The 15,058-nt window shown below is 45.8% G+C and overlaps 2 long non-coding RNA genes across 2 annotated transcripts; both read right to left on the minus strand.

Annotated features, from left to right (window-relative positions):
• Positions 1 to 1,558: 1,558 nt before the first annotated feature.
• Positions 1,559 to 9,357, minus strand: LOC147105821 (uncharacterized). Its single transcript, XR_015081593.1, has 2 exons — positions 8,817 to 9,357; positions 1,559 to 1,969 (listed from the first exon to the last, which is right to left on the minus strand). It is a non-coding gene; the product is annotated as an uncharacterized LOC147105821 (long non-coding RNA).
• Positions 9,358 to 11,411: 2,054 nt separating this feature from the next.
• On the minus strand, positions 11,412 to 14,758 carry LOC147105822 (uncharacterized). The gene is made up of 3 exons (XR_015081592.1): positions 14,660 to 14,758; positions 13,468 to 13,528; positions 11,412 to 11,865 (listed from the first exon to the last, which is right to left on the minus strand). It is a non-coding gene; the product is annotated as an uncharacterized LOC147105822 (long non-coding RNA).
• Between the last annotated feature and the right edge of the window lie 300 nt (positions 14,759 to 15,058).

A 15,058-nucleotide genomic window follows, 5' to 3' on the forward strand; every position in this document is an offset into this window, starting at 1 on the left:
TTCCCCATGCTCTGGAGTTCCCTCCCCATAACCCTTTGTCTCTCTACCACCCTCTCCTCATTAAAGACCCTCCTTAAAACCCACCCCTGACCAAGTTTTTGATCACTCCCTCCTAATATCCCCATCTTTGAATTAGAACATAAGAACATAAGAAATAGGAGCTGGAGTAGGCCATTCGGCCCTTCGAGCCTGCCTGATCTTCTGCCTCAACTCCATTCACCCCTATCGCCATATCCCTTGAAGCCCTTACTAGTCAGAAATCTATCGACTTCTCTTTTGAATATACTCAATGACTGAGCCTCCACAGCCCTCTAGGGTAGAGAATTCCAAAGATGTAGACGTAGAATTGACGTCCATTTTTGTCTTGAGTACACCTCTGAAGTACCTTGGGAGGTTTTTCTACGTTAAGATCGCTATAATCAATGCAAGTTGTTGCGTTGGAGGAGAAATACACTCACTTCTCTGTTCATACATTAGGAACACCCATTAGGGAGTGAGGTATGGAAAAGCAGCCAGCAGCCGTGTGACCTGACCCCAGCAGGGCACAGCAGCCATGTGACCTGACCCCAGCAGGGCACAGCAGCCATGTGACCTGACCCCAGCAGGGCACAGCAGCCATGTGACCAGACCCCAGCAGGGCACAGCAACCATGTGACCAGACCCCAGCAGGGCACAGCAACCATGTAACCAGACCCCAGCAGGGCACAGCAGCCATGTGACCTGACCCCAGCATGACACAGCAGCCATGTGACCAGACCCCAGCAGGGCACAGCAGCCATGTGACCAGACCCCAGCAGGGCACAGCAGCCATGTGACCTGACCCCAGCAGGGCACAGCAGCCATGTGACCAGACCCCAGCAGGGCACAGCAGCCATGTGACCAGACCCCAGCAGGGCACAGCAGCCATGTGACCAGACCCCAGCAGGGCACAGCAACCATGTAACCAGACCCCAGCAGGGCACAGCAACCATGTAACCAGACCCCAGCAGGGCACAGCAGCCATGTGACCTGACCCCAGCATGACACAGCAGCCATGTGACCAGACCCCAGCAGGGCACAGCAGCCATGTGAACTGACCCCAGCAGGGCACAGCAGCCATGTGACCAGACCCCAGCGGGGCACAGCAGCCACGTGACCAGACCACAGCAGCCATGTGACCAGACCCCAGCAGGGCACAGCAGCCATGTGACCAGGGCACAGCAGATTCAGGAGAGGGGAAATTATTTTTAAAAATTAATTCTCCGTATATGGGCGACGCTGGCAAGGCCACCCCTAGTTACCCTTGAGATGGTGAGCCGCCTTCTTGAACCACTGCAGTCCATGTGGTGAAGGTGTTCCCACAATGCTGTTAGGTAGGGCGTTCCAGGATTTTGACCCAGCGACGATGAAGGAGCAGCTGATTATATGTTCAAGTCAGGATGGTGTGTGACTTGATTGGAGGGGAACATACAGATGATAATGTTGAAAAAAATGGTTACTGGACCATTGTATTTCTGATTAATGTACATCACTGGAAGGAGATGATAATATTGGAAACACAAAAGGCACAAAACAATGGTTATTCATTCAAGGTTTTGCTCCTTTTATTGGGAGTTTTACGCAGACAGAAATTATGCGTACAACCTTGTAAAACATGGGGGTTCTTTACCAGCTGGGATCCCTTATCCCAACTAACCAAGCATAGCAGACAATCTGAAGTGAAAATTTCATATATTTTGCTTTAGTTAAATAGTTATTTGTTTCTTTGTTTTCACATTTGTGGCATTGCCGTTTTTCATTCCTTTATTCATTCCTTTCTTTCTTCACTGCACTAAAGCCGACCAATCAGGCAACTTTTCATTGCCTTCAACTGCTCGGCTTCAATGCTTCGACTCTCCAGATGTATCCAATCTACACGCTCATCACCGTTCTGCACACTAGCGCACAAGACACTAGTGTTCCTGCCGCTGGACGCAGGAATTTCCTCCTCCTGCCAAGAAAACACAACAATAACATAGAATGAGAAAAGGCCACTCAGCCCATTAGACTCGCTCCTGCCACAGACCATGGACAATCTATCACATCATGAGGACAAGTTCTGCATCAATACCAGCTGATGCCTGAAGCTCCAACTATTCATCCATCCCTACATCTCAACTATTTAACCTTGGCCAGCTCCCTTCCACAGACAACCGTCCACTGGGACAGTCAGCAAAACACCATTGTGTCTGCTGGAATGTTTGATCATTTCAGCCTGCACCTATTCCTATAATCTCCAATCCTATGCCTAACCAATCCTAATAGCCTCGAATCTCATTCCTAACCAATCCTTATAGTCTCAATCTCATTCCCAGCCAGATATTTCTACACCTTTAGGGAATTTAATAACCTTCAAAGATCAGGGGAAATGTATCACATGTCCACTTGTCAAACCAACACTGCTCCCTTCCAGGCAACACCCACCGCTCCATCCCCCTGCCTATCCTTCCGAAGCTACACAAACTATAATAGCCTGTGTTATCTTTGGTCTTCTCAGTCTGCACCTATCCCTGTAAACATCTCATTTTCTACCAGATACTTACGCAGCTCCTTTTTATAAGAATTAACACACAGCCTGAAAGAAAGCGTGCAGAGTAGATTGGGCTTTGAATTAGCAACAGGGAGATGTGTCAGTGTGACATAGGGAACATACAATCCTTAAGGATTAAGATTGTTATATGAGTCCCTGGGACGTGGAATTCATAGTGCCAATAGCTCCTTGTACATGGTTTAACAACAAATATCCCACTGTTTCTCACCCCTTATATGATAGAAGTGCGTTTGGAGTTTTAGGCTAAATGATAAACCCCTCTGGAGTCCCAGGGGGTAAATATTGACTTTGTGCGATAGTGTAAAATAGTGATAGCCATTGAAGTGAATGGAAATAATAATCAGGAGCGATGTACAATAGGATGCCGATTCATTGTCACCTGTTTTACACTACTGCACAAAGTCAAAATTTCACCTCTTCCCCCAGTCAGTACAAGTAAAAGTTTGTCATCTGATAGCCAATCAGTTTCACCTCTCTCAACCTCTTCTCTCTATTGAAATCACCTTGGTCATTGACACTCTGAACCTTCCATTTCCCTTTCTCCTAGACCAACAAATATGTCTCGCTACACATTCTCCCTCCCCACGCCCCAACATCCTCACTGTTGAAATCAAAACTTATCCCAAGTGCTTCTACACCGACTCATTTTCCTGGGCCTCAAAACAGTGGAGCTCCCGCCTACCCTGGGTCCTCCCTCCTTCCACAGTCTGTAGAACTTTAGAGGGTGACTTTGTGCACAGGTTTACCCGACCGGCCTCTAATTTCAGAGGAAGATGCACAACAGTGTGTGCACCATATTTGCATGGTTTCCATGGATCCTGTGCCAAGGTTATGGCAGCCGATCGGGTGAACCCCCGACAGATTCACCCTCATAAAATCCATCTTTCACCCAGCCACTACCTTTCGGTTTACCTAATCTTCTATCCTCCTACCTTTTCAGCTTTGGTATTGTCAAGCACCATGGACCTTGGCCCATCATTTGGGCATCTGAATATTAAGTACTTTTGAAGTGTAGCCACTGTTGCAATGTCAATTTGCGCACAGTAAGGTCCCACAAACACCGATGTGATAAATGGCCAAGATCATCTGTTTTAGGTGTTGGTTGAGGGATAAATATTGGCCAGGACGCTGGTGAAAACTCACCTGCTCTTCGAATAGTGTCATGAGAGGGCAGAAGGGGCATTGGTTTAACGTTTCATCTGAAAGATGGCACCTCTGACAGTGCAGCACCCTCTCTCAGTACTGAAGCAAATGTAGATTATAAGCTCAAGTCTCTGGAGTGGGACTTGAACCCACCACCTTCTGGTGCAGAAGTGAGAGTGCTGCCCACTGAGCCACATGTTTGTTTATTAACCCCTACACTGGCTTTATGTCAGGAATTCCATGGGGCTTTTTAAGGTGAATGAACCGCACGTTCTAAACAATGCCGGGGCCTCCCTGCGCCTGGAGTTCCGAAAGGGGACCCAACATCCCCTCCAGACTGGAGTTGCCATCACTGGTTGGACATCTTCCTGAAGGTTCAATCACACAGCCTCCTGCCCAGTTAAACAGCCTTTTTTAATCCTTCTCCAATATTTTTTAGAACTAATAAACAAAAATGAAAAATACACGCAATTTTTTATTAATGCCCCCATGATTTTTCTCCTTGGGTTGCTCACAGCAGTTAGGATACAGATCGGCCATGATCTCAGTGAATGGCAAAAGAGGCTTGAGGGGCTGAATGGCCTCGTCCTGTTCTATCCTGGAGGCTTGGCAACCCTACTCCAGACAGACAACATGCGACTGGTGGGCACCACAGGGACTGGAGTGTGCAGTGGACACCGGATAATATTATTATTTAATTTTATAAGTTTCCTTTGTTTTATAGTAGTTCCTTATTAGTTGTGCCCCTCTAAAGAGGCGTCACTCTTGTTTGAGAACACTGGGGCCGAACAGCTCCTTATGGGTTTTATTCGGAAAGGCATTTGAGGAAGGAGTCGATTTCTGAGGCTGTGCTACCAGCCTCTCTGGATGGGACCACAGGTCAAACATAGGGGCTATAACAGATTCTAGGATCTGGGCTCCTGGTTAGTGAGGGTCATGCAGGGAGTTAAAGGAGATTTATTTTCGGTAGTTTATTAATCTACTGGAAAAGTCAAGAAAAGATTACTGTGGGTTGTAGTTTGTTTACAGACAAGTTTCAGTTCTTGGAAGGTTTTGTGCTAAAAAGAAACCCCACTCCAGAGCCACCATGACAAGCACTGAGACCGAAGCTGTATCTGCAGCAGTTTGTGCTGTGTGGGGCACTTCTAGTGGTTTAATGTTAGAGAGATAGAGAGACAGGGAGAGAAAGAGAGAGAGTAACATTAGACGGGTAGAGAAAGAGATGCAAGCCGGAGACAAAGAAAGGGGCGAGACAGGGTGAGAGAGAGAGAGACATGAGACGGAGAGAAAGAGACACAAGACAGGGAGATAGAGATGAGATGGAGAGAATGAGACACAAGACAGGGAGAGAGAGAGACAAGGGAACATAGAACAGGAGGAGGCCATTCAGCCCCTCGAGCATGTTTTACAATTCACTGAGATCATGGCTGATCTGTATCCTAACTCCATCCACCCGCCTTGGCTCCATATCCCTTAATAACCTTAGCTAGCAAAAATCTATCGATCTCATTTAAAATTATTAATTGAGCTAGCATCTACTGTTTTCTGTGGGAGAGAGTTCCACAATATATTCAAGAAGGAGTTGGAATATATTCAAGAAGGAGTTAGATATATTTCTTAAGGCTAAAGGGATCAAGGGGTATGGGGTGAAAGCAGGAACCGGGTACTGAATTTGGATGATCAGCCATGATCACATTGAATGGCGGAGCAGGCTCGAGGGGCCGAATGGCCTACTCCTGCTCCTATCTTCTATGTTTCTATGTTTCACACTTCTACCACCCTTTATGGGAAGAGGTGTTTCCTAACTTCTCTCCTGAATGACCTGGCTCTGATTTTAAGTCTCTGTCCCCTCATCCTAAACTCAACCACCAGCGGAAAAAGTTTCTCTCTACTCTATCAATCCTTTCGAAATCTTAAAAATCTCAATCAGATCACCCCTTAATCTTCATATTCCAGGAAATACAAGGCTAGTTTATGTAATCTCTCCTCATAATCTAACCCTTGGACCCCTGGTAACATTCTGGTGAATCTGTGCTGCACTCCTTCCAAGGCCAATAAATCCTTTAAGGTGTGGTGCCCAGGACTGTGCACAATACTCCAGATATGGTCCAATCAGGCCTTTGTATAGCTGTTGCAAAACTTCCTCCCCTTTATATTCTGGCCCTCTAGTTATAATAGCTAACATTCCATTAGCCTTTTTGATTATTTTTTGTACCTGACCACTACATTTTAGTGATCTGTGTACCTGGAGCCCAAAATCTCTTTGGACGTCCACTGCCCCTAGCTTTCCACCATTTAAAACATACTTTGATCTATCCTTTTTTGGCCCTATGTTGAATCCATTCGCCACAGTTTTGCCCACTCATCTAATCTATCAATGGCTCCATGTAATTTTATGCTCCCGTCTCCTGTTTACTATGTCACCAATTTTTGTGTCATTGGCAAACTTGGATATATGGCTCTCTAATGTATTATGTAAGTCATTAATAAATATAGTGAATAGTTGAGGCCTCAATACAGATCCTTGTAGGATACCACGAGTCACTTTCTTCCAAATCGAGTACATACCCATTATCCCTACACTCTGTCTTCGACCGCCTAATCAATCTCCTAACCAGGTCAATAATTTGCCTTCAATACTATGAGCTTTAATTTTAGCTAACAGTCTCTTATGTGGAACCTTATTAAATTCCCTCTGGAAGTCCATATAAACTACATCCATAGACATTTCCTTGTCTACTACTTCCTCAAACAATTAAATTTTGGCTTTTTCAATCTTTGGCAATCAACATCATAGAGTCATAGAGTTATACAGCACAGAAAGAGGCCCTTCGGCCCATCGCGTCCACGCCAGCCATCAAGCCCTGTCTAATCTAATCCCATTTTCCAGCACTTGGTCCATAGCCTTGTATGCTATGGCATTCCAAGTGCTCATCCAAATGCTTCTTGAATGTTGTGAGGGTTCCTGCCTCTACCACCCTTTCAGGCAGTGAGTTCCAGATTCCAACCACCCTCTGGGTGAAAAAGTTTTTCCTCAAATCCCCTCTAAACCTTCTGCCCCTTACCTTGAATCTATGCCCCCTTGTTATTGACCCCTCTACTAAGGGGAAAAGTTCCTTTCTATCTACCCTATCTATGCCCCTCATAATTTTGTACACCTCAATCAGGTCCCCCCTCAGCCTTCTCTGCTCCAAGGAAAACAACCCCAGCCTTTCCAGTCTTTCTTCATAGCTGAAGCGCTCCAGCCCAGGTAACATCCTGGTAAATCTCCTCTGCACCCTCTCCAAAGCAAATCACATCCTTCCTATAGTGTGGCGACCAGAACTGCACACAGTACTCCAGCTGTGGCCTTACCAGCGTTTTGTACAGCTCCATCATAACCTCCCTGCTCTTATATTCTATGCCTCGGCTAATGAAGGCAAGTATCCCAAATGCCTTTTTAACCACCTTATCCACCTGTTCTGCTGCCTTCAGGGATCTATGTACATGCACACCAAGGTCCCTCTGATCCTCTGTCTTTCCTAGGGTCTTACCATTCATTGTGTATTCCCTTGCCTTGTTAGTCCATCCAAAATGCATCACCTCACACTTTTCAGGGTTAAATTCCATTTGGCACTATGTAACACCATCTAACCAACCCATCTATATTGTCCTGTAGCCTGAGGCTTCCCTCCTCGCTATTTACCACCCTACCAATTTTCGTGTCATCTGCGAACTTACTGATCATACCTTTTACATTCACATCCAAATCATTAATGTAGACCACAAACAGCAAGGGACCCAGCACCGATCCCTGCGGTACCCCACTGGACACAGGCTTCCAGTCACAAAAACAACCTTCCACCATCACCCTCTGCCTTCTGCCACTAAGCCAGTTTTGGATCCAATGTGCCAAGGCACCCTGGATCCCATGGGCTCTTACCTTCCTGACCAGTCTCCTATGCGGGACTTTATCAAAAGCCTTACTGAAATCCATGTAAACCACATCCACTGCACTACCCTCATCCACACACCTAGTCACCCCCTCGAAAAATTCAATCAAATTGGTCAGACATAATCTTCCCTTGACAAAGCTATGCTGGCTATCCCTAATTAATCCTTGCCTCTCCAAGTGGAGACTAATTCTGTCCCTCAGAATGTTTTCCAATAATTTCCCTACCACTGATGTTAGGCTCACTGGCCTGTAATTTCCTGGTTTATCCCTACTACCCTTCTTGAATAATGGTACTATGTTAGCTGTTCTCCAGTCCTCTGGCACATCCCCTGTGGCCAGAGAGGTTCTGAAAATTTGTGTCAGAGCCCCTGCAATCTCCTCCTTTGCCTCACATAGTAGCCTGGGATACATCTCGTCCGGTCCTGGGGATTTATCCACTTTTAAGCCTGCTAAAACCGCTAGTACCTCCTCCCTCTCGATGCTAATATGTTCAAGTATATCACAGTCCCCCTGCCCGATTTCTATGTCCACATCGTCCTTCTCCATAGTGAACACAGATGCAAAAAATTCATTTAAAACCCCACCTACATCTTCTGGCTCTACACTAAAAAATGAACAGACTATCTGGTTATTATCACATTGCTGTTTGTGGGAGCTTGCCGTGCACAAATTGGCTGCCACGTTTCCCACAATACAACAGTGATTACACTACAAAAAGTACTTCATTGGCTGTAAAGTGCTTTGGGACGTCCGGTGGTCGTGAAAGGCGCTATATAAATGCAAGTCTTTATTTTCTCTCTAATCAGCTCAAATTTCTCTAAGTGCTCAGTCACTCTGTCCTTAATTATAGATTCCAATAACTTCTCCACAACAGATGTTAGACTAACAGGTCTATAATTTCTGGGTTTCTCTCACCTTTCTTAGGGGAGAGAGAGTGACACGAACACAAACTCCAGATAAACAGCATAAATGCCCGTTTACACTATTTCTCCGGGGCTTTTGTCGAAGTTTCGGTGGGCAATCCAGAGAACTCCCCTCTCCCTCCCCGCGAAAATTCTACCCTGCAGATTCTGCCCGAGAAATGGAGGAAGTGACTGAGAAAGCACTGTCAGAGAGAGAGAGGCTCGGAGAAGCTCCAGGAACAGGGACCCGGTCGATCAGCGCTCTTACCTCAGAAAGAGAGAAGGGCAGGAATCATCCCCCCGCTGAGGGGAGACGCCCGGAGCTGGGAATCTCCCTGCTCTCTCTCCACTTCCTGCTCTGGGCTGAATCAGCTGATGTAACTTAAAATGGGACAAGAAGAAATAACTTGCATTTATATAGCGCCTTTAATGTAGTAAAAATGTCCCAAGCACTTCACAAACAAAATTAAACACTGAGCCACATAAAGAGATATTAGGACAGGTGACCAAAAACTTGGTCAAAGTTTTAAGGAGCATCTTAAAGGAGGAGAAGCAGAGAGGTTTAGGGAGGGAATTCCTGAGCTTAGGGCTGGAAGAGGTTACAGAGATAGGGAGGGGGTAGGCCATGAACAAACAATATCGGTACTTTTATATCTCTTGTTTATTTTTTCTGGGATTAATATCTGGAGATGTAAAGGGGGGTAATTTTTGCAGTGATAGTTTCTGCCATCCCCTGGGTACGGTGTAGAAAGAGTGGGCCCAATCTCAACTTGCTGCAATTGGTGTTAAAGGAGCAGCAACAGCCTCAAAATGGGGTTGGTGGGCTCGCCACCCCGTTAACCCCGAGGATGGGCTCGCGGCCACGCTTACAGGGATCCGCCCACTCGTGGGAGGTCCCTTTTAATATGCAAATCAGGGTCCTATAACGTACGTAAGATCCCAATGACCATTTTGAGGTAGAACTGGCCGTGCATTCTCCGACCAGTTACACTGGCGATTTGAGTCGAAGAGCTAAGTTTGAAGTAATTTTTGTGGCACCCAAGAGAGGCGGGGGGGGGAGACCCCATAAAAATAATCTGTTTCCGACCCCCTCCGCCTTTGCAATCGCGACCCCAGCGATACGTTAATGAGGATCGTGTGCCAGAAAGGTCCGAATTATTATTGAATTTGCTTCCACCACCCTTTCGGGCAGCATATTCCAGAACAAAACAGCTCGCAGTATCAAAAAAAACTCCTCTCCCCTCTGGTTCTTTCACTAATGATCTTAAATCTGTGGTTATCGACCCTCCTGCCAGTGGGAACAGCTTCTCCTTATTTTACACTATCAAAACCCCCTCATCATTTTGAACACCTCTATAATTAATAAAGACATTTATGCATTGATACCAAAGGTAGCTGACACTGTCTTTGATAAGTTGCCAGAGTGAGGGTCAATATTTGCAGCTGGTCCTCTGGGATGCGTCAATATTGACGGAGGGCACATCAGGGTTCCCAGTAGGAACATAGGAACAGGAGGAGGCCATTCACCCATCTAGCCTGTTCCGCCATTCAATTAGCTCACTGCTGATCCATTTACCTGCCTTGGTTCCATATCCCTTAATACCCTTGCCCAACAAAAATCTATCACGTCGGGTTGGCAACTCTGGTTGGTTGTATTCTGGGAGCTTGAATCACGTGACTTCCAGCGACCAGTGGGAGTGGGAGCTCGCGGTTGAGGGTAGAATCGCTGGGCATAGCCACCGGGAGCAGTGCCACGGGGAACCAGGGCACGGAGGGCCTGATCCCACTGGAGAACGAGCTACAGGAGGCATTCAGCTCCGTGAAGCTGAAATGTCGGAATGTGGGAAGGTGAATAGCCTCGAAAGAGAAGCAAAGTTCAAAAATTATAGTTTCAACAGAAAAAAAAAATCAGCTCCCATTTCATTCCAGGGAGAATCTTCCTGTTCCCTCCCAGCTCGGTAAGGGAGAAGGAGTTAGTCTTTGTACCTTGAGCCCGAAGGACTGTGCGTTGCTTATTATTGTAAACCCGTCTGTTGAAGGAATCCTCCAAATAGGTTATGTTGAGAGAGTGAGATGAAATAAGGTGGGAAGAGGCTCGTGTGTAGCATAAACACCGGCATAGACCAGTTGGGCTGAATGGCCTGTTTCTGTGCTGTAAACACTATGTACTATCTCCTTTGGCTTGCTGTCCATTTTTGTCTGATTACACTTCTGAACCACCTTGCGAGGTTTTTCTACATTAAAGTCACTATAATCGATACAACTTGTGGTGGAGGAGGAATACACTCACTGTCGCCGAGCATACATTAATAACCATTGGCACGTGAGGTACTGGATAGCAGGCAGCAGCTGCTATATGACCAGACCCTAGTAGATGACACGGCAGCCATGTAATCAGACCCCAGTTGGACATAGCAGCCATGTGACCAGGTCCCAGCCAGGCACATCAGCTGCATGACCAGACCCCAACAGGACTGTGATCAGATTCCAGCAGGATACTGCAGCCAGCAGTTTCACAGGTAGAGAGATTTTTAAAAAAATTATTTCTCAGGCTTTGGCTGTTGCTGGCAAGGCCTGCATTTATTGCCCACCCTAGTTGCCCTTCAGAAGGTGGTGGGATTTCGTGAACAGCTTCAGTCTGCATGGTGAAGGTAGTCAGTGCTGTTAGGTAGGGTGTTCCAAGATTTTGACCGTGACGATGAAGGAACAGTTGATTATATGTTCAAGGCAGAGTGTGACGTGGGAGGATGACATGGAGGTGGTGATAGTGAAAAAGAAACTTACTGGAATATTGTATTTTTGATAATGTGCAACACTGCAAGGAGAAGATTATATTAGGAACACAAAAGGCACAAGACAATGGTTATTCATTCAAGATTTTGCTCTTTTTATTGGGAGTTTTATTTAGACAGAAATTATGCGTACGGCCTTGTAAATAGGAGGCATTTGTCTTTACCGGCTGGGGCCTCTCATCCCGCCGAACCAAGCAACGCAGACAACCTGAAGCGAAAAAAATAAACTAAAAAAATAAGCTAAAATAAAAAATAAAATAAAAAGTTTGTTGTTTTGTTTTGGTTTTTTGCTTTTGGTTGTGTGGTCATTTGTTTCGTTGCTTTGAGTGCTCTGCCAGTTCTTCTCGGCACTGAAGCCAACCAATCAATCAGACAACTTCTCATTGCCTTCAACTGGTTGGCTTGAACGCTCGACGCCAGATGTATCCATTCTACATGCTCATCACTGGACTATCCGATCTGCGCACTAGCGCCCAAGACACTAGTGTTCCTGCCGCTGTGGACGCAGGACCATCTTGTCTTTTCCTGCCGAGAGAAAAACAGAACATAATGGAATGAAAAAAAGCCAATCAGCCCATTAGACTTGCTCCTTCCACAGACAATCTACCTCATCATGAACTCCCACCCATTTTATTTCCAGAGGCAGAGTTCTGCAACTGTACATCCATCCCTACATCTTCACCAGCTCCCTTCCACAGATCCCATCAGTAAAAGACACCATTGTGTCCTCTGGAGTGTTTGATCATTAGTCTGCACCCATTCCCATCACTAATTTCATTCCCAACTAGACATTTCTACACCATTGGGAATTTGATAACTTTCAAAGATTGGAGAATGTAAACAACAATTTATATAGCACCTTTAATGTAGTAAAACATCCCAAGGCACTTCACAGGATTATTAGAAGAAAAAAGTTGACAGCCATATAAGGAGCAATTAGGGCAGATGACCAAGTTGTCAAAACAGATCGAGTCTTAAAAAAGGTTTCAGAGGGACTTCCAGAGCTTAGAGCCTAGGCAACAGAAGGCACGGTCATCAATGGTTGAGCGATTATAATCAGGGATGCTCAAGAGGGCAGAATTAGGAGTGCAGCCATCTCAGGAGGTTGAGAGGCTGGTGGAGATTAGAGATAGGAGGGGCAAGGCCATGGAGGGATTTGAAAACAATGAGAATTTTGAAATCAAAGCATTGCTCAACTAGGAGCCAATGTAGTTCAGCGAGCACAGGGGTGATGGGTGAACAAGACTTGGTGCGAGTTAGGGTAGCTGAGTTTTGGAATAATCAAGTCTAGAGGTAACAAAGGCCTGGATGAGGGTGTCAGCAGCAGACGAACTGAGGCAAGGGCAGAGACGAGCGATGTTACAGATGTGGAAATAGGCTGTCTTAGTTGTGCTGTGGACATGTGGTCAGAAGCTCATTTCAGGGTCAAATATGACAAACCTGTCCACTTGTCAACTCAACAGTACTCCCCTCCAGGCAACAACACGGCCCCCACCCTCCCGCCTTCCCAAACTACACAAACTATGATATCCTGTGTTATTTTTGCCTTCAGTTTGTACCAATCCCTGTAAACATCAATCCAATTTCCTATCAGATATTTACACAGCTCCTTTTCATAGGATTTAACAGCCTGGAAGAAATGCTGCAGAGTAGATTGGGCTTTGAATTAGCAACAGCCAATAGTGGGATATGGGGAGATGCGTCAATGCACAGACAGTGGAACATGCAATCCTTAAAGATGAGTGTTGTACGATTTCCCAGGACATGGAACTCATTAATAGTTTTAACGACAAATATATCCCACTATCTCTCACCCCTTATGATCAAAGTGCCTTTGGAGTTTTAGGCTAAATGACAAAAGCCAAGGATCCCATATGGTATTTTTAAGCAGCCGTCTCAACTTGTCCTGTCAACTTCAAAAATTTGTGTACGTACACCCCTGGGTCTCTGTTCCTGCCCCCACTCCCTTTAAAATTGTACCATTTTAGTTTATATCACCTCATTCTATCAAAATGAATCACTTCTGGAAACTTTTACAAATATTATATAAGTTGCAACGTCCCCAACCCTCGGAATCATCTGTTACTTTCACTGCGGAGCCAGCCAGCCCAAAATTAAAGTACTCACCATAGAACTACAAGTAAACTACTGCAAGCAGATCAACTGGGCCACCAGTCAGTGTCCCTGGCTAAAGGAAAGAAACAGTAAGATAAAATTAGTCAGGAATGGATACTTATACATCTTTCACAACCTCCAGACATCCCAAAGCACTTTACAGCCATTGATACTTTTGAAGTGTAGTCACTGTTGTAATGTAGTAGCCAATTTGCTCACAGCAAGGTCCTAGAAACAGCTCTATGATAAATGACTGGATCATCTGTTTTAGGTGTTAAGGGATAAATGTTGGCCAGGACACTGGGGAGAACTCCTTGTTCTTGTTTAAATAGTGCCACAGGATCTTTAACATCCACCAGAAAGGGCAGACCAAGTCTTGGTCTAACTTCTCATCTGAAATACAGCACCTCCAACAGTGCAGCACTCCTGCAGTATTGCACGGGAGTGTCAGCCTAGATTGTGTGCTCAAGTCTCTGGAGTGGGGCTTGAACCCACGACCTTCTGACAGAGGCAAATGTGTTACCCACTGAGCTATGCCGATTCTATGACCTGGGCTTTTTGCTTAGCGGGGGTGATGCTGGGAATGCAGCATCGCAAAAATTACCCGTTGAATTTATTTTTCGGTGCTTTAGTATTTTATACTGGGTGCAGTTTGTGTTTAAAAAGAAACCCATTCCAGAGCCACCATGAGGAGCCCTGGAGAGAGCTTGCCCGCAGACCGAAGCTGTATCTGTAGCAGTTTGGACTGTGGACCATTTCTAGAGGTTTAATGGTCAAATACACAAACTCCAACTGAGCCCCATTTTCAACACTTTCCCTGGGGGTTCCACCAGGAGGGAGATCAGGAGAAACTCTGTACAATTTCAAGTCAATCATTAATTTACCAATAGTGTCACCACGACCGCGCCCCATTTTTGTTCGCTCTCCAGAACAGGAGCTGTAAACAACTAACAGGACAACTGCGCTGCTTTAAACATTTAGCAGCTCTTCGATACAAGAGAAAAAGAGAGAGAGAGAGAGAGAGAGTGGGGAGACAAACACCCTTTTGCACCATTTCTCCGGGGTTTCTGTCGAAGTTGCGGTGGGCGATCGGGAGAACCGTCCCCCCCGCGGAACTTCTACCCCCGAGAAACAAAGCACAGAGAGATAGAGAGAGGCTGGGAGAAGCTCCAGGAACAAGGACCCGGTCGATCAGCGCTCTTACCTGAGAGAGAGAAGCGAGAAGGGCAGGAATCATCCCCCCTAACTGAAGGGAGACGCCCGCAGTAAAAGGAAGAAACAGCGCAGAGAGCGGCCTCTTATACTCCGCTGTGAGCCAATCACAAGGAGCTGGGAATCTCCCTGCTCTCTCTGCACTTCCTCGATGGGCTGAATCAGCTGATGTAACTTCAAGTGGGACAACAAGAGATTACTTCACATGCCTTTCGGTAAACATTGGTTTTTTTAATTGTTTTTTAAAATTTTAAAATTGAACATTTTACAGTAATCCACATTTACGGAGCTCATTCACCTCTTTGTACAAAGTCACAAGCCCTCATGCCTACAAGGCAGGGGTCCCAGTCTCTACAAGCTTCTTGGTCGTCTTTAGGCAAACATTGTTACG

Source organism: Somniosus microcephalus, chromosome 17 (assembly GCF_052327205.1).
Source record: "Somniosus microcephalus isolate GS21.2 chromosome 17, FLI_Smic_1.0, whole genome shotgun sequence".
Lineage (NCBI taxonomy): Eukaryota > Metazoa > Chordata > Chondrichthyes > Squaliformes > Somniosidae > Somniosus > Somniosus microcephalus.